This window comes from Epinephelus lanceolatus, chromosome 2 (genome assembly GCF_041903045.1).
Source record: "Epinephelus lanceolatus isolate andai-2023 chromosome 2, ASM4190304v1, whole genome shotgun sequence".
Taxonomy (NCBI): domain Eukaryota; kingdom Metazoa; phylum Chordata; class Actinopteri; order Perciformes; family Serranidae; genus Epinephelus; species Epinephelus lanceolatus.
The window spans coordinates 30,066,350-30,092,383 of NC_135735.1; the positions used below are offsets into that span (position 1 = coordinate 30,066,350).

General features: G+C 39.6%; 1 protein-coding gene across 2 annotated transcripts in view; it reads right to left on the reverse strand.

Moving 5' to 3' along the window:
* The window catches only part of LOC117260150 (CUB and sushi domain-containing protein 1-like), a 529,510-nt gene that overhangs the window by 261,965 nt on the left and 241,511 nt on the right, over window positions 1-26,034 (reverse strand). The gene's annotated exons all lie outside the window — the stretch shown is intronic.

Consider the following 26,034-nt stretch of genomic DNA (forward strand, 5'->3'; position numbering starts at 1 on the left):
CCCGAGAAAAAAAGTACAGAAAAAAATGAGTATTTTGTTTTTCTTCTTGGACATCTTGTGAGCCCTCAGACTGATCTTGAGGCCCCTTGTTCGGGGTTCTGACCCCTAGGTTTACTACCACTGATATGGGAAACATTTAAAGAAACAATTAACAGTATCTCTTGAATGTTCTAGTACATCATGTGATGATTCACACACAAGTAAGTATGTCAAATATGTCTCGTAAGATCAACACGGAGATAGATTTGAATTGCTCCCTATTTTACAGTCACTACGGACGAAACTGACCAAATACCAAACATCAGAATGGACACAAAATAAGAGAGATGTGTATGTTTGGTTTGCTAGAAACCTAAAAATATGTGAAAGTGACTGTGTGTGGTATTTAGATGTCTGGCTAGCATTTTTTTTTCCCAACGTGCATCTGTTGTTGCCAGTTCTTAGATGACACAGCGCTACAGTGAGAGCAGCTACAGGCAGCTCATGGTATAACTAGGCCAAAATCAATCTCTGACTGTAGCCAACATGCCATAGCTCTACAGAAGGGGCATCAGCACAGTGGCTGTAGTACAACCTGGACGAACTCCACGGTTTCTGACCCTGGTGTACGCTGTGTGTTGTGTGTATTTGTATAACTGGAGCATGTTAACTTGCTGGGTGTGTTATGTGTGTGTGTGTGTGTGTGTAATATGTATCCAAATGGCAAATTCTTATGTGTGCGCGTATGTGCATGGACAATGCACTGTGTCTACATGTAAGGGCTATTCAGTCAGTCAGTCTGTGTGTTTGTGGATGCTGTTCCAATTAAACGCTAGCATGGTAATTAGACAAAGCTTCACCATGAGACCCTGAGAACTAGGACAGAGAAAAAGGAGGGAGGGGTGGAGTGGGGGGTGAGAGGAAGACAAAGAAGGGAGAGGAAGTGGAGAAAAAAGAAAGGAAGATGAAGAGACAGACAGAAGAGAGGATGAGGAAGAGGGAGGGGTGGAGACTAGAGACAGAATGATGGAGGAAGGGAGAGCGAAGGACAAGAGGGGAGGAGGAGGAGGAGACAGGAAAGGGTAAAGACAGAGACTCCAGTCAGACAGGAAAATGGAGAGGTGAACTAATTGCAGTGGGCCCTAAACATGTATAATTTACACTAATTGACTCATTATTTGGATTGTATGAAGTCATGCATCAGAGGCAAGTTACTCACACTCAGCTGACCATGCCCTCCTCTGTGCAAACATGCTGCCTGCTTTGTTTTAACAAGGTGAGACACACAACCAAATTCAAGCCCTAAATAACAGCACTGACTGAAGGATGGGCAGAAAGAAGCAACGAAAGGAAGAGAGAATGAAAGGAATCATGCGTCTGAGCCAAGTCGTTAGTCACACTTATGTGACCATACAGTCCTGTGTCTGCCAGGCTGGCATGTTTTAACAAGCCAGCCTGGTACACAAAGGTACTCCCTCATTTAGACTGATGTCTGAAATAATCAGGGGGGTATTTTGGAAGGATAAAGTGTTCACAAGTATTGTCAGTATCCAGCTAATCTCGTACTTAACAACAGCTGCACTTTTGAGAAATCATTTGAGTTTTGGCAATAAAGCTTTGTTCCTTTTTCAGACGTCAAATGTTAAACAGTGCAGTCTGGTTTGCTGAGATTAGACTTTTGAATCACAACATGCTCTTTTGGTTCTATGTGCAAAACAGTGAATTACCTGCAGAGCTGATGTAGGCAGGATGTGAGATACAGTATATATGAAGGTATATATAAAGTGTGGCTCTTTGTGACAAGATCTGGCAGCTGACATCGTGTAAATTCTACTGAAAATTACACAAATTTAACCAAAATCAATATCCAATTTGGAAAGGAGATAGAGTGACTCAATTTGCACCACAGTGTTGTAGTCAAGACCACCTAAACTGAGACCAAGTCATGAGTAAGATGCGTGTATCAAGATCGAGACAAGACCAAGGCAACGCAAGACCAAGACCAGATTAGTGCAAGTCCAACACTGCATGACACCCTCATGGTAAAATATGAAACATGCAAATCATAAGCACTGCTCGACGTGATCTATCTTTCCCATAAAAACACCCACAGAAAACAAATGAAGATTCCTCTTCCTTCACCTCTTTTATTGTCATATTGTACAAACGTGTGTGTGTATGTATAATCAACTAACCATGTTTATTCAACACTCCTTTTTTTGCACAGGCAATTTATTTGATATAATATAAAATCCCGAGTCCTCTTTGTACAAGGCCCAGTCCAAGACGAGGCTGATACCTTCAAAAAGTGGTTTTCAGACCAGTCTCGAAACAGACCGATCTCATGCTACAATACTGCTGCACCATGCATGAAGCTGTTAATAATATGGACAGCTCCTGGTGCTGAAATGAAATCCACTGAAGTTACCAAGCAGATGAAAAATGAAAATTTTTCACATTTATCAAACAATGCTGTATCTTTTTTATTTGAGTAATTTTAATTTTCGTGTTTTATTAGAGTAGACAGACATTTGCATCTTACAAAAACAGGCAATAATGAGATTTTCAAATGGCACCAGTTTTAATGCTGAGAAGACACTGAATGACACTGCCAAATACAAGTAGAGAAAATACTTTTAGTATAATGACAGCCCTAATAAATTTATGAGATAGATAATGACAGATTTATAGGGGCTTTACTGTAGTTCTAAGCAAGGGGTAATATGCAGGTTATGACCTGCATGCATGCTATAGATTTTAAACATCAGCCTCAATAAGTCTAGGTGTTCACTGTATTAACCCTTGTCTAAAATGTTAAAGTAATATTCAGAAGACAGTAAGTGAGTTGTTTTCACTACAAATTTATGTATAAATTGCTTGTTTCAAGTCGTTATTAATATTCAGTATTATTTTTGGGTTACTGCTACATATTTACAATGTGGCTGGAGAGAGTAATGTTGGCTGTGTGCACAGGGCTTTGATTTGTTTGCCTTGTTTTTAATCAGTACTATACAACCTTGTTTAGCTGTAACCTCATGCCTGGGAAAGTTCAAATTAGCCGCTTGCAATTGTATTCAGTAGCTTAATCACTTTGATTACTTAATATTGGATGACTCCTTTGTTTTTCATTTCATTTATTCCAACGATTTGCAAGTCAAGGTCATTTGGGGTAATTTCACAACAAAGTGTGCATTACAATTTTGGACCAATCAGAAAACAAAACATGGACAGATGTGTAAAAAGGCACAGAGGACAATGTAGCCTTCTCATTATCTAAATAAAACAGATTTTGTAGGAGTGAAATATTCCGAACACAGGAGTACAACACAAAAGAAAAATCACATCAACTAAATGTTTACACTCTTACATACAGAAATACCAAATTGTGTCTTTTGCAAGTTAATTTACAATGATGTATCCACATTACTAAAATATACTTTGCTTTTACCATACTTTGGGATGTCCATTTTCCCTGCCCTGCACTCATGTAAGTGCACTACTGTGCAGAAACAGTTAGGGTTAGCCATGACAATGTGATCCCTCACTGGCTTCTCAGCCATTAAGCTGACCAGGAAATAGCTTGTTTACAACCACATGACTATTATGAAATGCAAAATTCAGATGGAGGGCAGGAAGTGATAAAGCCATATACGAGTGAATTGGAAATAGAGGAAGATGACTTATGTTATACTGCAAACTCATGAAAGCGTACAAGAGTCTAGTGGACTATAACTGTTTTGTGTGGTTGGGTCCATGACTGAACAAGACTGCCGTCTTGTTTTTGGCCAGGTGAGTGAATGTGCTTGAATATAACCTTCTCTTATATTTAAACTCTGTACATGGATGCACTGCTGTCTGGCTAACATTACTAGCTAAAGTTAGCCAAAGAAACTTTATCTACTATTTTCTAAAAACACAGAGAAGTTCTCAGAGCACATTGGGATTGCATCCAGCTCAAAGCATGTTTAACACACCTTTAATGTTAATGTTAGACATTCATGGTCTTTGCTCCTCTGGACTGAAGATGGAGTTTTTTGATCCACATCTGCTGCTGTTTCCCAGTTTTGCTTTGATTGTTTTTTTTTAACATCTGTCCTTTATGTCCTACTATATATGGACGTAAAGTGGCTTTTGTTTTGTCCCAATATGATTGACTGTAACAGCCAGAAACAGTGCAGACCATAGGCATTTGTGCAGTGTTGGTAGTCTTTGCCTCCAGTTGCCTGCCCTCCATCCAGACAGTGCACCAATATATGACGCCATATGCAAAGAAGCCACTGGATTCCATTTTGAGCAATCTCAAGTACTTTTTCCTCTTGCACCATCAGTCTTAAATGCTTTAACTTTCTACTTATGTGTTTATGTTTGTTTGTTCTTGTATATGCCCCATACCCTTTGTATGTCTCTGTGTTTGTATAGGCATTCCTGTATGTGTATGTGTATGTGTGTTTGTGTGTGTGTCTACTACGAGTGACTGATGATGCTCCTCTGTTGCCACTGTCCCTTCCGGCCCTTCACAGCCTAAGGGCAGGTCAGTGTGTTGCTATGGCAACTCTGGACCAGGGCAACATTTCAATAGCGGTTCAGAAGTGAGCAACGGCAGAGAGAAGATGAGATAGAATAGAGGCTAAGAACTAACGTAACATGCAAAGTGGGATAAAGGGAGAGAAGAATGCAAAGTGGAAAGACAGAGGCAGAGTCAGAGGGGAAGTAAAGTTGTGTTAAGGGGAAAAGAACAAATGAAGGATGACAGCAGTAAAAGATGAGAGCCAGAAGGAATGAGGAAGTGAGGGAGACAGGAAGAGGTGGATGAGAGAGATGTTGATAAAGGCTTTTGTTAAATTATTGATAAATTACTATCGGTGTCTTGCAGAAGCCTTGTACATAGACACTGGTATCGTATTTTCTGTTTGATCCCCTCCTTCACCATTAGTTTCCGTTTCTCTATTTTCGTCACACCACCACGACAAGATATATCTGGACACTATTTAAAAGATAACCCTACACTGACTCCAGATACAACAGACATAGTTCACCTAGCAGATGATACTACCATTTTCCTCAAGAGGTCACAACAGATCCCTCTGGTAATCACGAAGATAAATGAGTTTTCTAAATCCTCTGGACTCTTTTTAAATTAAACAAAATGTGAGCTAATGGCTATACATGGCCACCCTCCACTAAATCTTATGAGATTCAAGTTAAAAATGAGGTGATATAAGAAAAAATATATGAACTTGAGATGATCTAAATATTGAGACTGGTATGGTAAGTCTTTACTAAAGTTTTGATTACAGAGGGATTTATCAGTCTTTGGACGAATTTTGATTAGGCTACTAAAATTGCAGCACTGCCTAGAATTCTGTACCCAGCTTTTTCACAAGTCATTCCTGCCAAAGTTATCCTATCAACTAATCAAATAAATGTCTTTATTTGGAAAACAGACGTCATTGTCTTAGAAAAGGGGATATGGAAAAACTGTTTAGGGGGGGTTATTGTGACTGACTATGAGGCAATGAATAAATGATAAAACTCGATTCTGGTTTGATATTCCCTCTTAAGTACTCATTAAATGTGGTGGGGTAAAGTTTTTGGTCAGATGCGATTCTGTATTGCTAAACTACCAATTAAGCTATCTAACTTTAATGAGCACCTGGAATTGATTTATAAGAAAGAATTAGAACCAGGTACCTTAATTTCCCTTTTCACCAAGAGCTAAAGAAACTAATTTTAAAATGATAAATGATATTTATCCTCATAATGAGTTTCTAAGAGATTAATTTTCAATTTTGCATTTTCACTTTGCTAATAAGAAAAACTCAGTGTAACCTCTTTCAGGCTTGAAGGGGGTGGGAAAAAATGTGTATCGATAAAACGTTAATGCAACTAAGTGCAAAGAAAAGATACGGAGAATAAATGATGACGAACATGTGACGTGCTGTCATTGCACAGGCCACGGCAAGCTCTCTTTGTCTTCTCTGGATGGTGTTTAATGAACACAGTTATAGTATTAGTCCTATAAATCTCTTTATCTGGTGTGCACTCCATGATTAAACATCCATTGTTTTACTTCATTTGAGGTCTGACTGGCACTCTTTTAATTACGTCATCTCATTGTGCCCTCATCTTCTGCAGTGGCACCTGACTGGAGAATTAGAATCACCTATGGCTTATCTGTTTGAACCAGCTCTCAATATTAATAACAATACTGGATGGAAAAACACATAAACCTGCATTTTCTTTTGCTGATTTTCTGAAATTTTGGTTAAAATTTGCGCTACATGTGGATGGAAGGGTTTGTTAAGAGAAAAATCAAACCCAAGACACTTTCTTGTTGCTCACAAATCAAACTGTATATGATCACTAACTTTAGACTTCAGGTCTGTCTCTCTGCGTCGTTGTTCAGTCAGAACTTCATCTGTTCATCTGTCTGATCCATCTGTTAATGTGTGACATCAGAGGTCAGGCCCAAAGCAGCTATTGCTGAAAAGAAGTTTCCTAAGCAAGGTCTCTGCACTACCTTTACAGTGCTCTCTCCTATGGTTATAAATATACAGTGACGCATATTGGCTAACCATCCACTAAAAATAGCAAAGCAAACAGCTCCTTGAATATGTTGTTAAAGATGCACCAGAGCAGTTGCTACTGGATAAAAGCCAACCGCCATAACCCTCTTACCTCCTCCCTGTGGTGTAAATGCACTGCATTAGGCACGGACACATCATAATTCAAATCCAAATAAAAGCTTGATGCAAATAAATTGACATTAAATTATAAATTGTAATTACTGGACTCACGAGTAGCAAATGCGGAGAAGGTTTTTTGCATTAACACAACAGTCATTAAAAATTAATGGAGCTACCAGTTTTTATGGTGGAATTATTTTTTTCCACAGTCACTTAAAAAAACACAAACCACTCCTGCATCACACTCCCAGTGTTAACACCCAGTGATAAAAAATAAAGTAAAGATTTAAGATTAAAATAAACTAATACATTAAAAAATAAATGTCAGAGGTAATTAGGTGATATTCATACATTATAAATTTATTCCAAATGACCAAAATGTGATGTGAGCAATGCTGTCTGTGAGCTGTCCCTCCTTAAAAAACACATGGAATGAGAGTGTAAAATGACCTCTAGTAACCTGACAGTAAAAAAAAATAGCAACTGGAGTGAACTATATTTGTATCCACAGCATGTAACTTGCCACAAGCCAAAGTTGAAACAGATGTTTTGTCAAATCTCGCTCCTCATACCTGGCAAAAATCACTAATTTCTTGTTTGGTTTCCAGGGGGCTGTATAGTTAAAACCAAGCGGAACCAGAACAAATGTCAGACCGTGTGCACATATTGCCAATCAGGGATTTGGACAGATGTTAGCATTTGAAATTTGTCTGGGAAAATCCATCTTTCAAGGTGATTAAAACTTTGGCAGATTAGTTAACTTTTTTCTAAATGAAAACATTTTTGGAACCTATTGCAGCTTAACTCAAAATGCAGGTTGGTAAAATGCAAAGTAATGTTCTGCATCCTTTAAATACATTTTAAAAATCCTGCCACAAGTCACTCACAAGTGGTCAGCCCCATATTTACTATTACTTAAAACAACAAAAATAAACATCGTATTAATTGTTGCTTTAGTAAAATGTAAAAAAAAAAAAAAACAGTGGCAATGACTGTGGTAAGAAATATTTTGAAAAATGTAACCTTAGAAGATTACTGATTTAAACTAAGACAGAGAGAGTGCATACGCATACTTTGATATGAGTACAGCAGGTTTAGGCAGGGCCCATTCACTGGACATTTTCAGGGGCCCAGCCATTTCTGTGGGCGGGTCTGAATACTACAGTTGCAGACTGGCCCTTTTCTGGCAGAGTTTGCACCCTCACACCCAAGTAAAATTGTTGGGAAAAGGTGCAGATGAAATTATTTTACCTGTCCAACACCCACCATTTTCAGCCTGAAAAAATCCCTCTCTATCCAAATCTCTACTGGGACCCTGAGTTCACACTGAAAGCATCTCTCAATGGGTGCAATCCATAATCCAATAACACCTCTGCTCAGTTCCCATGGTGTACATGTATTAACTAATAGCAATCGCCATACTCCTTTAATCTGTGATTCTTGATGTAGAGTTGTTGCTGTTGGAAAGATGCCAAAGCCCCTGAGCTAAATGGACTCTCCAGCACCGCAAGTGCTCCCATGGTGTAAATGTATTAACAGCTTCACTGACACATTGTACATAATAACTCTAACAAACCAAACACTAATGGGGCTCCTGGCCAACTGTGGCCGAGGGCCAAAGCTGAACGGAGGCCCCTCACCACCTGCTGTGCTCCCCTAGTTTTAATGTGTCAACAGCTTACGCGACATTTCCAGCAGCACTAACTCATTAATCAAATACAATGAAGGGGTACTCCACCTTTTGAGCACACCTTTTGCTCCCGACAGTTGAGCCCTCCAAGCTGATTTTCACCATTTTGCTTGGGTGATGTGCGAGATGAGCATCCATTTTTAGGGTAATGTTCCTTTAAGGATAGTTATCAAAAGGTTTGGCTGCCAGCTGAAGCAATGAGCTTCAACAAAGAGATGAATTATGCAAGAATTGCTTTTCAGATATGGACGTAAGATGGCTGCCAAAGATTTCCTTGTATATAGCTTAAAAAATATAGCTCATTTTTTAAGGGTAAATAGACTATAAAAGTGCACAGTATTTTTTTTTTTACTGCAAACTGTACCTATAAACTAGGCTTGTGCCAGTTTGAAAATTTTCCAAATGGTTTGATTTAAAGCCAAATATCTAACCGAACCGATATATCGAATTATATACCTAATTTTACCACTGGGGGTCGCATTTGAGCTATTTTTCCCAATAAAAGCCCATTATAGGTGTAATGCGCTTCCAATCCACTAGGTGGCGGTAATGCTGTATTAACCACCAATACACACAAGGTTACACAAGAAGACGAAGACGCAGAAGGACACTAAGGAACTAGGGTTGGGAACGATTAACCGATACGACCGGATATCCGGTTTGACAAGCAAGACATACGGCTGCGTCGGTAGCAGCCTCCTCAATCGATGGGTTTCAGCCATGAATCCTTAGATGAATCGATTGTAGAGTCATGGATCGGGTATCACAAGACTAGCAATCGGTTGACTGGCTTTAACAGTTTGCATCTCTAAAACAACGCGAGAGCCGGTGGCATGCTCCGTAGCAGGCATTACTGACAATGGTAATGGATGTAAACATCAGCGCCGGCTTGACTGCTGGAGCTGAGGAACAGAAGCTAATGCTGGTTGGATAAACCAGGGAGCAGCCAAGCCGCAGCAGAAACTAAAGGCGAATCCTGACGGTTGTGGGTTGAACGGGAGTCACAGACACAGACAGAAATACGTATTCCTGTCAAATACGGCAGCCATAGTACTCCGGGGCGCAAGATAACGGCTTACCGGCGACCGAGAAGCCCGGTTCCAGGTCCAAGAAGTCTCCGTCGGTGTCATGACTGCCCAAAAATACTTGAACAGCCGAGCCGTGGCAGCACACAGGTATGTGACGTGTCAGAGGAGAAACGAGCCGTTCACATTTCCACAAACCTCACCGCACTTTAGGGACTGTTCTTTACTTGTCAGGGGAGGAGGGTGGCTCGTTGATTTTTATTTTATTTATTTATTTTATTTTGATCCCCCCTATGTTAATCACTCATTGATGCTGTTTTTGAAGTATGAATAAGTCAATAAGTAATTTATTCCATTGAAATATCAGTGATGTATTAAAGAAAAGTGATTTATCTTTTTATAAATGACAAACACAGAGTGTAGCAAACACAGAGAAATAGTCTGACATGCTGTCAGTGATAAGCTGACTAACTAATAACAACTAATAACTAATAACAGGAGATGTCAGATTCTGCCCCTACATTGCATGTTATTATTTTATTCTGCTTTATGTTTATATTGTACAGCATTATGATAAACTTTATTCCAGACTCAAGTCCATATAAGATACATACAAAAACACAGACAATGTGTGATTTTGTTGTTGTTTGTCTTTTTATTTTATTTTTGCCAGTGCCATACAGCAACAATGCTTGGGGATGTGGTCTTTTACAAATTTGAAAATACTGTAGGAATGTCACTTTTATAGAATTGGCTTCTTTATTTTATAATATATGATTAATGTCTACATCAACAAATGTTAACCATAGAATCATATCAAATAGTATCGAATCATAACAGTCGTACACTGTATCGAATCTTTCTGTATTCAAAATATATCGTTTTTGAATCGTATCGTAACCCGTGTATCTAGATACGTATCGAATCGTCTATCACAGAGAGATTCCCAACCCTACAACGAACCTTCCTCCGACTCCGCTCTCTCAGTGGAGACACGGCGGTTGAGAGGGCCGAGCGAGAGGACGTTCCTGTAGTAGTTCCAGCCCTCCAAATAGTTCCAGGAACTTCTTCAGTGGAAACGGGTTACTAGGGCAACAAACTAAATGACTGCTGACTGCCTTGCACTTTTCCCCGCCCCCAATGAAATTTGATCTCTTGCAGCTGCAACAGACAGCAGACTCCCTCCGAAGCCTCTGAGACAAACTAAACAAAACACTTTAGGCTCCTCCACTTCATTTATAAACAAACATAAACCTTATTAAGTTGTCATAATGCATGTTACAATGCAAGATAAGTTGAATATAGTCCCTTGACTTGCCGCCCATGTGAAAAGCTTTTTTTTTTTCTTTCTCTCTCCTCCGGTTTATCCCGTTGACGTGAATTAAACCGGGTGGAGCTCTTAAACCAAACCGAACCGGTTAAACCGGAAATCGGCAAAAGCCTACTATAAACATTAGTGTAATTACATTTTAGGACTTAAAGTACTATCTGCAGCGGTATACTTAATATCAGTAACTCATCTTATACCAGTATGTATTCATGTACTAATATCTAGTGGCACCTCCAGTGATGTTCCCAATAGTACTGACCTCATCACCCTGGCTCTGGCGATGATCAAGCTTTCTGGCGTGCAGCATTTAAAACCAAGGGATGCCTACTATGACGAAGCTCAAACAAACACTGTGTGGTTACGGTTCATTTGGTTCATATTCAAAGCAGCGTGCTGCACTGTACATCCCAATGATATTACAGATCAGAGCTTTCATCCTGCATTTATTGCTTTGGGACAGAGAGCTGTTTATTATCTCAAATAGTGAGTGCACTGTCCAAGATAATGAGAACAACATATCTGAATTCTGCTTGACAATTCCGGATGTTAGATTTTCCTTTTAAGTGTGCCAGCCAGTGATGTTTCCAGCATTAATTCCCAACGATCACCAGTGAAGGAGGGCAATCAGAGTACAGACTTCACTTTGTTCTACAACACAGAGAATAGCATAAAATAAACCAAGGCCTAATGAATCAGGGCTTGTAGAAACACCAGTTACGTAGTAAACAACACCAATGGATTAGAACTTGAGTGTGTACGGGTAATACCAAACACTGCAATAGCAAAACATATTCCATCTCTATACGGCTCTGCAGTCTGCAATCATAAGCTGAGACCTAAACCACATTCATCTCGAGAAAAAAAAATTCTTAAAGCTACATTTCTGTTCTGCTCCCTTGAAGTAAACATATTAAAATGTATTAACACCGCCTTCTCTATGTTCCCTTGGTGAAAATATATTAGCAGGGCGAGTGACATTTCCAGCAGTGCTTCTAATCAATCACCTGCTAAACAGAGTAATCACTGTAGCAGCTACACTCTGTTAAACACCAGCTCTCCTCAGCTTTCCCAGCTTGAACCAAGAAATATTGGTTGCTAATATACAACATCCGCACGCTGTGATGGCCAACACTATAAAGACCAGCAGCCATAGAATCACCAGATATTTACCGACAGACATTAGAAACACAGGTCTACTGTAAAAATCAAGCAAATCCTTAAACACTGCACTTAACTGTTTGATTTATTTAAATATAATCAAATACTATGGGCCAAATCACAATGTTTGTTTACAGTAACTTCCAGGTAGAAGACACCTGTGTCACGTACATAAAAATGAAACAGGGCTGAGCAAACACTGCCTCAGTTGGTTCATTTTTAGCCACTTAACAAAAAGGCCCACCTAAAAAGATTAATATCAGTGTAAGTTTATATTTATAATAGTTTCACCACTTAACCTTGCTGTCAAAGCAGCCTCTCCAATGGGGAAGTGAATTAGTTATCTCAAAGCCACCACACTCCATGGACACTTTACAGGGGACATGGGAGTTGCTGGTCTACCACTGCCTTGATCAGCTAGTGTGTGCAGTGAAAATGTTCAGAATGCACTTAAACCAATATTTATCTTTTTAGGTGGGTCTTTTTAGTCCATTAAAATATGTGTTCTGTGGCACTGTCCATAGCAGTATATAGTTTAGCTTCTGTGCTGGTATATTTGGTTTTTCAAAGACGCTAGCAAAGGAACAAAGCACATAAAATAAGCACGGCAAGAACGATAGGTGGGACCATCATGTTTACCTGTATATCATTAAAAGTTACAATTACGGCTGAAAATGACAACAGAAATCAACAACTGCGCCAATTTGAAATATCTCCGCAATTCAAATCAATTGCCAGTTTTCTACCCAGAAGTGTCAACCCGCAACATCATGGTGATTTGGTCTCTATGAAATATTCCCCATATGTTGTAAAATGTAAGATACTGTTGAAATTTCTACATTTGAAAAACTATTTTTGTAACTATTCACTCATTCATGTCAAACCAAGTCATTACTGTGTTATATAATTTTGCAACATTACAGAATAGCAGACCCTCAGCTCCAGTGTCTGTGTGCCATCCTTCTGGGCTACTGAGAGCAGTTAGTTACCAAATAATGATTCTCAACCTTTCCAGACCCGAAGCATAGAAGTTTATCTCCCGGCAATAACAATATTGTAGCAAAGAGAATAATTACTTCAAGACAGAACCTGTTAAATTGAAGCTTGGGGGATTCATGCTTGAGGCTTTTAAAACTTGCTCTTGCACTGCTATCCTCCCCCACTCTCTCTCTCTCTGGAAGGGCACTGCCTCCTCAATCCTGTTCTCTCCTGCTCTTTGCTTTTTCTCCAGTCATGAGCTGGAGTGCATTCCCCCTTTTTAGTAACAATGGGAGTCCACCTATTTAATTTCAGGACTGAGAAAGCTTTGAGTGCTCAATTTGAATTATAGTGACCTCTGATCACCACTTCTGTTCAGATGAACTGAGGGTTGAGAGTTGACCAAAGACATGTAGAGAAACCTACTGGCTGCCATGGTCAGATATTTTGCCTGCGGAGATGCAGTGTCAATGACTGCCATTTTCTTTGGCAGTTCACCTGCTTTGTGACACAAAATGTGTTGACTTTTTAGAGCCTGAATTTAACATCTGTTCTGCCATGAATTAGCACCACTGATGTAAGATAAAATTTGAGAATATATGATAATGTCTCCAGGTTTTAAAATCCACTCTAGCAGCTGGATTTTAGAGATATAAGAGCTTTGCTGTGCTAAGCATTTTCTGGCTTAGAAAAAAAGGCACAGGGCAGAGTAAGATAGCCTGGACAAGATAGGAGTGAGTGCCACTTAACGTAAGAAATGATCTTATTCTTGAAAAATCTGAGCCTTTTATTATATGGGGCTCTGGATAAAGATTAAGATCAATAATAGTTCAAGGTTCTCAGCAGCAGGTTAGCAGTAGTGTCAAGAGCTGGTAGAAGTTGGCCACAGGCATGTTCAGGGCCCATAATTACCACTTTAGTGTTGTTGCAATTAGGCAGTAAAAACTGACTAACATCCAATTATTAACAGCTCTGACAGAACCATGCAGACAGGACGAGTAGTTAAGGTAAAATATCACCCCTGCTTGAGCCATCCTCTAAAAACTCTAACTTGAATCGCTATTTAATAAAACAATAAGGACTTGTATCTGAACTGCAGGGGGGACAGATGGATGCATGTAACTGAGATGAGGAGCTCACTGACTCTAGAAGACAAGCTGGTGCTCTTTTGTACCTACCAAATGAGGACATGTTCTCCAAGGTGTTCTGGGACAAAGCTGACCCATGGGAAAAAATCTGGTGGTGCTGGAGAGATTACATTTCCCAACTGGACTGGAAGCACTGGGGAACCCCGAGTTGGACTAAAGAAGTTGCTGAGGGACAGGGCATGAGTTTCCTTTTTTAAGAGGCAAAAAATAGATCACAGGATAATTTTTTTAGAGGTGTCAAAACCTCTAAGAACTAATGCATTATGCCTTACCCAAAGATTTTGGGTAAAATAAGTTTAACATGTCTATTTTGAATGTCTACTTTTTTGTTCTTATAATAAAAAGAAGACCTTTATTTATAATTATTTGAGTCTAATAAAATTGGCATAAAGTAGCATTTTAATCATTTTTAGTGGTACCAGTGATGAGTACTACAATCGATTGGACAGCTAAGCAGGAACTAATACATGTTTCCATCAAAAGCCTCAGAGCTCTTTGCTGCAACCATCCAAACATGATTACAGCAGATGCATACGTCTTCACAAAAAAGTTTTGAGAAGCAGGATATTTGAGAGTTCTTGAAATGACAAGTCCAACAAAAACACAGCGACACTTTTGGGGAAATGTGCTCCTGGACAGTGGTTGCTATGGAAACAGTGACCTGGCCTAAGGCTACAGAGTGCTGCAGGGGACAAACAGAGTAAACATCAGTCAGCCTCTGTATAACACCGCACAGAACACATCCAGAGTTATTTGCTCTTTAAAGGAACATCTGCACTATTCACATATGTAAATTTTTTGATCTGGGACAGTTCAGCCTAGATTTGTGCTACTAGCTTCCAATATGATAATCTGGAGTCCCAAGACTTTAATCTGTGACACATCAGAGGTGCAGTCTGTATTCTGAAGATCCAAAGCATAATTTCAATATAGCACTCTGCTTTCAAACCACTGCAGCATCAGTGACGGCTAATGGCTTTACTGGCTTTTGGTTTATGTTTACTAATGGCTTTACTGTTCTGTTTTCCAGTTTTCTTTGAATCACATTAACAACATATATTCACTTTCAAACCAAATGACTGAGCAGCTCATAAAAAGGATGATAGTGTGACATCCCACAGCTTCAGTGTAAAGTTTCAAAAAGCTTGCATATTGTGTTAATATTTGAAGTCAACATCGAAGAATATATATTATACTTACAAAGTTTTAAAATGTCTAATTTCTGTGTAAAATTTAAAATTAGATTTTCATCATTACAACTTAAGTTCATGCGGCCAAAAATAGCTTCATGCTTGAACTCCTGACTAATTCATACCATTCTCGAGGCCTGAACTATCTAGTTAATATGAAAGCAACCAGTGAAGCAGCAGTTTAATTGTGCTACTTTCTGAGAAATGCATTACTGAAATGAAACAGAATTGAGTGCATCACAGAAATGACTTGAGCTGAAAGAAAATACAAAGTCAGCAAACAGAATGTCAGTCTGTCTGTCAGTCTGTCTGTCTGCTCACTTGTCTGTTTTACTTTGTAACAAACTTTGCTTCAAGCTTCATGAGCCTTCCACAAAAAACGCCTGAAGGTCCCAGCGCCTCACTATGGCAGACAGTCCTGAGGAAAAGGGGGCAGCAGACATAATAACATCTCATTCAGCCAGAAAACCTCAAAATCTCTAAAACCACATCCATTCCCAGTCTCCCTCATCACTCTCCCTCCACTGCTCCTCCTCTTTCTCCTCCTTCCTCTCCAAAGAGCACTGCCAGCACATCCTGTTCTATCCTTTTCCTTCCTGTCATCATTGCTAAGACAAATTTGACCTGGCTGTGACTTCCCATAGTAAGAGCGGCCTGCCCTGAGGCTGTGGTGCACGGTAGGGAACAAAAACATGGAGGAAACAACACCATGTGCCTCGTCAATACTCACATGCACATGTGTGAGCCCACTTACATGCATGCACACATACACAAAGAAAGCATGAACAAATAAGCTTGCACTTGCATATGTTAAATGTGTGTAAAGTGAGTTGCAATGTCTGAGGCTGAAAAATGAAGCTAATGAAACTGCAGCTCCTTGAATGCCCACTTGAGGCCGGCTCCAGAAGCAAATCAATCCCCATAGACACCCATGTTAAAATGCCCAACTTCATTGAAGAAATAAACATGTAAAAGCCTGGTAAAAAAAAACAAAACAAAACAATTTTGGTCTCTACAGCTAATTTCCCCATTCATGACAACTGGATGGTGGGTGAATTTTTATATAACTCACCTGTTTATATTTTATTAGGGCTTAAAATTACGCACATTTAAATGTGGGGCTACTTGAGTGACTGTCTATGAGGCGTCGGTATAGTCTATGAGTCAGATCCATGACTTGCTCCTCCAAAGCTTTACACTCCTGTACAAATATGGTCATTTTTGGCTCCAAAATGCAGAACTCCAAAACAAAACAGCAGTCCAGGGTGACTTCATGGTAACTTTGCCAATTTTGTTACTCAGTCTTTGGTGTGACACAGCTGAATCCACTGTTTTCCTCAGTCAGTCAGGTATCAGACAAAATATAAGTTGATAATTAAGTTAAAAGGTCACAGACCAGACACGGCAGAAACCAGAATTAAGCAGATCAGGAAATGGTTTCAACACTAATATGTGACATGCTGTAAATATCAAACATTTATGAATGCTAAGAACAGAAGGGAACAGAAGGGCATACAACTGAACAAAATAGTAACACAAGTGTTCATTGCTCAAATGTTTAAATGGACATTAATCATCGCTGTCCCTGTTGCTTATTGCACCACTCTCTCTCTCATTCTCTCATACACACACACACACACACACACACACACACAAGGTCTAATGCATCTTCATTTAGTCCTGCTGTCCTCTGGGCACATTTACATCTGTCAACTCACTATACAGAATGGATGGATGGGTTCTGTGTGTGTGTGTGTGTGTGGGTGGGTGTGAATGTGTGCATGTCCTTCTTCATGCTGCGTATGTGTGATTGAATTTGTCTTGCTGTGAGCTTACGTGCGTATGACTTGAGTATTTATGTTGTGTATATCTTTAAGGGCAAGCCTGTCTTGACGTCTTCTGGTATGTGCATGTTAGCAGATGGATATTTGCCTCTGTCTTTATCTTCGTATACATATATCAATATGTGTGTGTGTGTGTGTGTGTGTGTGTGTTTATATATGTGTGTTTGTGTGTGTGGGTGTGTGCCTGTGCATATGTGCAAAACAGTCAATTTCCTTGGGAGGTGACAGTTCATGGTCCCCTGGGCAGCGCGGAATTGTGGGTAAACTCGATGTCAAAACTATTCCCATATATCACCAGACTGACACAAACAAAGATACACACACGTATACACACACAGGCCTGCACAAACACACAACATAATGCCTTATTGCCATTTTTTAAGCTTTAAAGTTTGCATCATGCCTCATGGGGAAAAACCAATAGGCAGTATAAATGTATAAATTAGACGTTATGTGTCTCTACATTGCTGCAACTCTTCTACACTTTCTGTTTAAAGAAATGTGCTGCTGGCCAGAAGACAGAAAAAAGATTCAGTATTTCAACAGAGGTGCATTATAAAAGAGGATAGCTTACTCTCAGTACACAGGATTTTACATAAAGAGGACTTTGTATGGAAGACTGAAAGCCAAAGAAGAAAAAGTCTATTGTTCCTACTGTCTGCCAGATGTCATCAAGGAACATTATCTGAAGGGCAGTTTGGGGGGCTCACTAAAGCGTTCCTCTGATTCACAAAAGTAAGATGTAATGGAGTAAAAGAAAAATTAGGATAATGGTTAAAAATGCCGTGTCATTATTCCTGGTGCCTGCCTTGCATTATTATCACCGCATTTCGTGAGTAAAATGTCAAAGGAAAGCAGAAACTTTGTTCAGGAAATTTAAAGTTTGGAAAGGTGGAACATCTGCATCACTGATTCTTCTGAACTTTCTTCAATTAAAATATTAAGAATGATGACACTAATCAGAGAATTAGCTAGCTTTATCACCATTAACCTCCCTTATACCGTGTGCACACTTTCATAAAGTATAATTCAATACTAAACACATAAAACTGTCCACATTTTTTTTAGATGGATGTCAGTTTTACTTAGTGGGGTTTAGCGATGTATAATCTTCCAACTAATAATGTGTGACATGCCTAATCCTACATTTGCCTGTTCACATGAAAGAACAAAATGACCCTTGTTCCTTCACACCTGAACGGACAGACGTGCACTCATGTGAAATTAAATGTGTGAAACGTTCAATCACTGACGACACCGTTATGTTCACTACAGTTACCGAAACGTCTGCTCGGCACATCACGAGATGAAAAATCCATCTGGCCATAGGATAAATGTTGTGAGAGCTCAATGCCAAATCAACATGCCATCATGTCTACCAGTCTTACAGTGAGCTCTCCTAACATCTCCTTGCCATGACATTTTAACTATAAATTATGTATATTGGACTTTTTGTCTGTCAGGTGTAAATACGCTTGCACAAGGCAATAAAGCATGAATAGAGTGGCATAATTGAGATAGCACCGCTTCCTCTCGATAAATCACTGATGTCAGGACCGCCAAATTCATAGGAACTCCCATGATTCAGTGTGACATCAATCAAGCCAACAATGGAGGTGGGCGGCCAGATTCTGCTGACTCTAGCTCACCACTTCAAAACATTGCTGCCTTTGGACATTGACATCTGTGCACTTGGAATAAATGTCTGATCCGCAGCACCAAAGGACCTGTTAAGGACCCACACCAGTGTTACTGCAACATTCATTCGCATGCCGTCCCTGAATTTTCAGCTCCACTGCAATCCCCTGTGTATAATATTGCCTTATTTATCACTATTTTCCAGCAGTCATTCTGTCACTCAAGCAACACTGTCACAGCGGGAGCCCCATTGTTTTCTGTTCTGCTCGGTTGAAAGCTGCTGCTGATACTAACTCAACACTTCCTGCATGTGCTTCACAATAAATGTGAAAGCAGCGGTAGGCCTTGTGAACCTCTTCAGAAAGTGTTGACAATGCCATCAAGGTTAGCTAACGTCGACAAGTCGGTTTAAAACAGCAAAGACAAAAAAAAGAAAAAGCATTCAGGACTGATGTTATATTTTATGAATAACAATACATTTTTAATTGGTGGGAAATAAAATAAAAACACTCCACAGGGCCGTGTGACAGAGCAGTTTGGTTTAGTTGCAATCAAAACTGAAGAAAAAGAGCCTCTCACACGGATAAAGAGGTTGGATTCAGAGGTGAAAAAGCTTTTTGGGCAACTGGTTCAAACCTCCAACATGTGATAAAGATGTAACAGTCAGCATGGGCTATAATGGTTGCTCAGTGGTGTTTGCAAGGATAGTACCCCTTCACAATACTGGTAAACCTGCATGCAGAGATCTAAAATTATTAATACTTTCAAAAACTTGTTGCTTCAGGATTTAAAACTGTTTGCCAGAAAACCTCCCTGCAGATGTGAACTAATTGATATCACATTGTACGTATCGCATGTTAATATTAGTCCGATCAGTGTGATAAAAGCTAAATCTCTGAGCCCACACAGCCAGATAATCTTGACTGATGACCGAGCCTCTGATTGAAATTTCTCCTCAGATGAGAAAATATGATGTAAATACTGGTTGAAAACCCAATAATCCTGTTAAGGGGTGTCAAGCCCCCTTTGTCAAGGGCAGATGTCTTGCAGGTTTTTGTTCCCTGAAAGTTAATGAGCCGCACTTTGTATCTGGGACTAAATGTGGCTCATTAACTATCTAGGAGGAACAAATACCTGAAGGACACCGGGACTGCAGTCTCTTTTAGTAAGCAAAACATGAAACAGAAGTTAAACGATGAGCAGTAAAAAAACAAAATAAACAAACAAAAACAAATAATCTAGTGCACGGTTACCATTTCTTTCTTCATTGCTTTCATTATTGTCTGGTATCTGTCTTTAAGACTCCAGGTTAATGCTGTTAAAAATATCAAGATGGCATCATGCTCACCAAAACAATCTGAATTAAAGACTTAATGCTTTAGGGTTCCAGTAATCTTCACATAAAATTAGATGTGGACAAGACCTCAACAATAATATGTTGCAGATTAGCAAATAGAAGGACTTTATTACGTGTAGGGTTATTCCGCTGTTAAATATCATGTGTTTTTATTTGATAACTATGCATAAACTGTGAAAATGCTCTTCTTTAAATCAAAATATATTTTGGATGAGTTACGAAAAGAAGAGACCATGTTATATTTAAAGTTTTCAGGGAAATTAAATGTTCAATTTCAACAAGCAGCAGTGAGATTGAGCCTTTGGGTTTTTCTGTTAAATTAGAGTGAAATGAAACTATTGCTGATGCTGCTGTGGACCCTCTGGAAGCCCTATGAGGACCTGCTTTTCAGGGCCTTTGTAAATTAATCCAAAATGAACCATAATATTTTGCTTTCAAACCAAATGACTTGGCGGGGGAACGCAAACTTGCATTTTTGTCTAAAATAAAACAACAAGCTAGGGGCCAGTAAAGTCACCTGGCTAGGCATAAGCTATGGTTCCTGTCCAACACTGCGTGGAGAGGCATTATAGCAGTTTTTGTTGTGATGTAGATGGGCAACACTCCCAGTTACAAGCAGAACGCTACCTAAGACACAAGATTTTAAATCAAATACATTGTTTAGTGTGTAGCAAAAAGGCCTGATGTAATCTTTGATTCCAGTTCAGCTCTATTCAGGTCCACAAATGCTGGGACCTTACTTTGATGTCACTGGCAGGCCAGCTGCTTGACTGTAACGATATGTGTGTGTGTGTGTGTGTGTGTGTGTGTGTGTGCGCATGTGTGTGCGTGTGCATGTGTGTGATTGCATAGCATAGCTTATCCCCAGCTTTCCTGTTCCTTCTGCCCACCTGTCTCTGTGTGTATGTGTGTTCCTCTGTGGGTGTTAACCATAAAAACAATCTAAGCCCTGTTAAACCTTCCCATATTTCAACTCTAACACTCTCATCTCAGCTCAATTTGTGTGTTTCAATTGTTGTGAGTGGGAGAGAGATAAAGTAAGAGATAGAAATTTCATGTAGACCTGTGTTCACCATTGTGTGTGTGTGTGTGTGTGCGCGTGCGTGCGTGCATGCGCGTGTGTGTATGTGTGAGTGAGTGAGTGAGAAAGTGTGTCTGTGTTCGCATATTTGTATCAGTGTGAGTCTGTGGGCGTTTCATGTATTCTGGATCAATACATGTTGTGTTTGGGGAAATAAACAGCCCCTTTAGGGCTTTCTTTGGTATACTTGAACACACACACGCACATATACACAAACAAACAGAAACAAACACACATGTACTAAGCCCTCTATGCTTTGGTGTTCCAACATATTTATAAGATAAATGGGTGACTGTAGTGAAGACTGTGTAGTTCTTTGAAAATCTGTGCATGTGCATCAGTGTGTGTGTGTGTGTGTGTGTGTGTGTGTGTGTGTGTTTTAGATGCATTTGACTACCTACGGTATAGCACACACCGATTTTCCACGGCCAATAAAGAACGCCCCTGTGCCTCAGATTTTCATAAACTGACTTGTGTCTCATGGCACAACATAAAAACAACAGACGTGGCAGAGAGACAAACCAACAAGCGGTGAATCTTGTACACAGTGTTTAAGATATTCAAGATCATTTTACTCACATTTCACCTTGTCATTGTCTTGACGGAACACACACTGTGCACGCCATCTCCTCTCCAGACACATGTGCATCATCCACCAACACTCAAGTGTGCCCACTTGATGTGCTTTTGTTTTCATGTTTTCATTATAAGAGTTGTCACAGTTCTCTGACAACAGCAAACAGCTCTTGAGATCTTCTGTGAGCCACACAATACTGAAAACAAAATAATTATGGCTCATACAAAACACATTCAAATGGTCTCTCTCCAAACTGTCTCTCTCCAGGTGCACAGTTTTATTAATTTAAATAAGTTGAAGATAGTGGCACTGAAGAATCATACACTTAAATGTCACTTTTAATGTATCAGCTTCATTACTGCATGTTCAACAAGCCCTGTCGCTGGAGATAAAATACCCAACAGATAATATATTTAATAGTAACAATAGGCATGGATCATATACGTAGTTAATTACAGTGTATGCAAATACACCGATAAGAACACTTGCAGCACTGCATGATTCCAGTAGAAATATGGCTATATATAAAACAAAAACTTCAGACAAACCAGATGCTCATTGCTGTCAATGCATGAGCAGATGTGTGATGGGGCATGTTAGCTTAAATAGTGCAGGGAGCTTGTAGCAGCCTTCAGAGTTGGCTGTCCGAGACCACACTGCTCCTCCGACCCACCAAACGACCATCAACCCAGCAGTGCCACATGTTAAGCATTGACTGGTACTGCCATCCTGCACTAGTTACTAAAGGCAGGCACTTCATCATTACATAGAGCTGCTCTGTACATAATGACTCGTGTTCAACAAAAAAGCTCAGACTCATACAGCTGCTGAAGCCTGATATCAGCTTTGGTCAAATTTTGGAATGAAATTTGCACGAAGGAAGACTGGATTTTGTTCCCCATCTCTCATGCTGATATCATATAAGTAAGGGATATCTTCATGGCCAGTATGAAGAAGATGGATTATAAGAGTGGCAAATAACTCTTTAATATAGGCAAGTAAGTACTGTCATAGGATAAAGCTGAAAACAATATGAACTTATCCTTCAAGATGCTTTTGGTGTAAGAGGGCAAATAGAAAGAGCACAAACATTACACATTCAAGTTTGTATTACAGTGCCTGTAAAGCCAATCACCCACCAACAGTGAACTGTAACCTGGGTCTGACTAGATTATAAAAACTCACACCAAGGTTCCCACTCTTTTCTAAAGATCATTTTCCAGGACCTTTTCAGTGATAATTTAGCCGATATGACAGGCAGGGATCGTGCCATACACTAATATGTTCCTTTCTGTGGAAGTATGATTTAAAGGATGTGCAGTCGCTGGTTTCCAGAGGAAGAGGTGTTACAAAGGTGTTGTAATGGCCCAGTGAATAAACAGACTTTAACCCAACAGATCTTTTGTGGAAGGAACTGAGGATCAAGAAACAACTAGGGGTCCCCCCCATAACCTTCAAGTTTTAAAGACTGTCTATGTGGAAGAAAGTGCCAAAATGCCTCCTGAATGTTGGTGAAGATTCTCAGTCATCCAGTTCATGGTAATCTTAAGTGCTTTATCATAGGCAACTGAACTTCCTTGAGTTTCTTGAAGACGGGTCATCTCTCATTCAAAAGGCTTCTTCAGTTCCAGTGGACTTGTGTGGGTGTGAATGCTTACAGAGTCTTTGAGGTCACATATAAGCTTCGAGTTGTTGAGTCGTCAAGGTCACGAGTGAGTTGTTGACCAACCCAGCCATCCTAATGACACACGAAGGCCAGCTGCCTACGATATAGCACTTAAGACCCCTACTGAAACACTGTGAGATGTTAGTTTCTTCATACAGAAAGTACTTTGAAGTTGGAATTGCAAACAAAGGCTTCTCCAACACAGATTTTAAAAACATTCATTTAGCTTGTTTAATAGAGCTTACCTGTGTGTTCCACTTTATTGCACATAATTTTTAAAATGGATTGTAAGGTTACAGTTTCTTTATCTGTGTAGTTTCATTGAGTTGATACCAACATCTGGTCTAAATTTCATGTGAGTAGCTGCACTGACAACAGGTTTAATGAAAAAAAGTTTACATGTTTAATACTTATTTCCCCACTGTACCTGAATGCACAATTTAAAGTTAGAATCAAGTTTGCAAGGATTATTAACTGCAACTGACCCTTATAAGTTTATCATACCATACTTTAACTCCTTTACTAGTAATATTAGGTGGAATTCGTCACAAGACCAATCACTTCCACCATGAACTACCGTTACATACTTTAAATTTCATGTTATGGTCCATTTTACATTAACAGTGCAGCATTGCATTTGAAGAGCCAATGCTGGCAAAGCAAAAAAGTAATGTCGGCCAGTATTTGGTTGGTGTTTTAATCGCATACAGTTGGGCTTCCATTCATTGTTTTGAACCCAGCTTCCCATTCATTTTTATCCAACTCTGTCATCAATGCCCCAAAAATGTGAAACCACTGTTGTCAGCCAGAGCTGAATCACAAACTTAAAAGCACAACAAGCTAGCAAGCAAGTTGTGAAAAAAGCAAGGTCAATCAACAAACCTAATAAAAACTACTGCAGTTATCTGCCTGTCGTTGCTAATATTTACATTTGAAGGACAACCTAACTTACATTAATCAGAGTTTCGGCAACTTAAGTTGTAATGTCATCCAATCTGCGTATGCTACCATGTGACTTGACCACAACATAACCAAGAGCCATAACCTACCATTTGAACTTTAATATGATTCTGGTTATTACCAAGAGGCTGTCTCTAGGGCTGAAAAGTGAAGCCAATGTGAAAGTGCCAAAAACTGCAGTACTTCTAATGGCCACTTGAGGCTGGCTCCAGAGGCGAGTCAATCCCCATACACCCCCTTGTTAAATGCCCAACTTGCATCTCAGTCAGATCCACCCCTCACTCCTCCACAGCTCTACCCTCTCGTCCAAATATGATCACATCTGTCTCCAAAGAACCAAGTTGGCAACAGCCGAAATGCCAAACTTGAGGTTTCAAAACAGGAGTCCATAAACCAACGGGTGAGGTCATGGTTGCTACATCAATTATTGTCTATGATCATAACTTAGCCCTTCCAGATGCTGATGTTATCTGTGAGGAGGTCTGGTAGACAGGCTGGTAGTTAATTATCAGCTAAAGGAAAATAGGAGAATGTTGAAATTATTTTTCCAGGACATTTTTACCATTTCTATCATTTTCCATGTGTTTTCCATGACTGGACAATTGGTTCACTGTTCTCCAAGTTTTCCAGGATGTAAACCCTCTCACACACACTGGATTACAATGACTAGAAGAAGACCTGAAACATACTTCTGAAAATTTAAGTAAAAGAACACACACACACACTCAGATATATAAAACACAGTTAATAGTAATATATAGTATATTACAGTTCATTATCCGACAGTGCAGTGACTATTAATCATCTCTACACAGGCATGCTAGTGTGTGCACATTACACATCATAAAACAAAAGATCAGTGTGTATCAGTATATAAGCAGTGTGTGTGTGTGTGTGTGTGTGTGTGTGTGTGTGTGTGTGTGTGCCACCTTTAAAGATGTGAAATTAAAGGTCAGTGTGTGCATGTCTTAATGCCTTTAAACAAGATACCAGCATATTACTGGATTTGTGCGGCTGTATGTCTATAAATATACTTCTGAATGTGTGTATGTGTGCATGGATGTGTGTATCTTGCAGCACTCAAGATCATCTCAGTAGATTGATGATGTGAGCCTGAACCGTGCGACTACTGGACGTTGAATGCACCTTGGTTTTACAGTGTTTTACAGTTTTTTATAACATTTTACTGTGTTTCCATTTAAATAGTGTTCAGTCCAGAGAAAACCATTTCTACGCTTGGAGAAACTCATATCCTGTTCCGCACATGCATACCTATGCGCACACACACATTCCCAGGAGCACGTACGTACATACACACACATGCACCGAGACGCTCACGGCTGTTAAATGGAATAAGTTTGACGGTGTGACAAGTCATGGTGGGCTAAATGACAGACACAATCATTCATCCAAAATCTCTCACACACGACACACAGACACACGTGCAGAATAGACTCACACTCACACTTTCTCTTTTTCAACCCCTCTCCCTCTCTCTCTTTCTCTCTGTCACACGCACATATAAAATCATTCATTGATTCATTAACCACTTTGTTCAATCCATCCATCTTTCAGCAGAGGGTGAAGGACGGCTGGAGGCACGGAAGAAAAGGAGAGAAAGAAGAACTACAGAAACGAAGCAGAAAACGACAGCGGGAAAGTGATACTGTTATACACACCAAGAAAATAGTGCATAAAAATATTTAAAGTAGGAAGCTGAGAGTGAG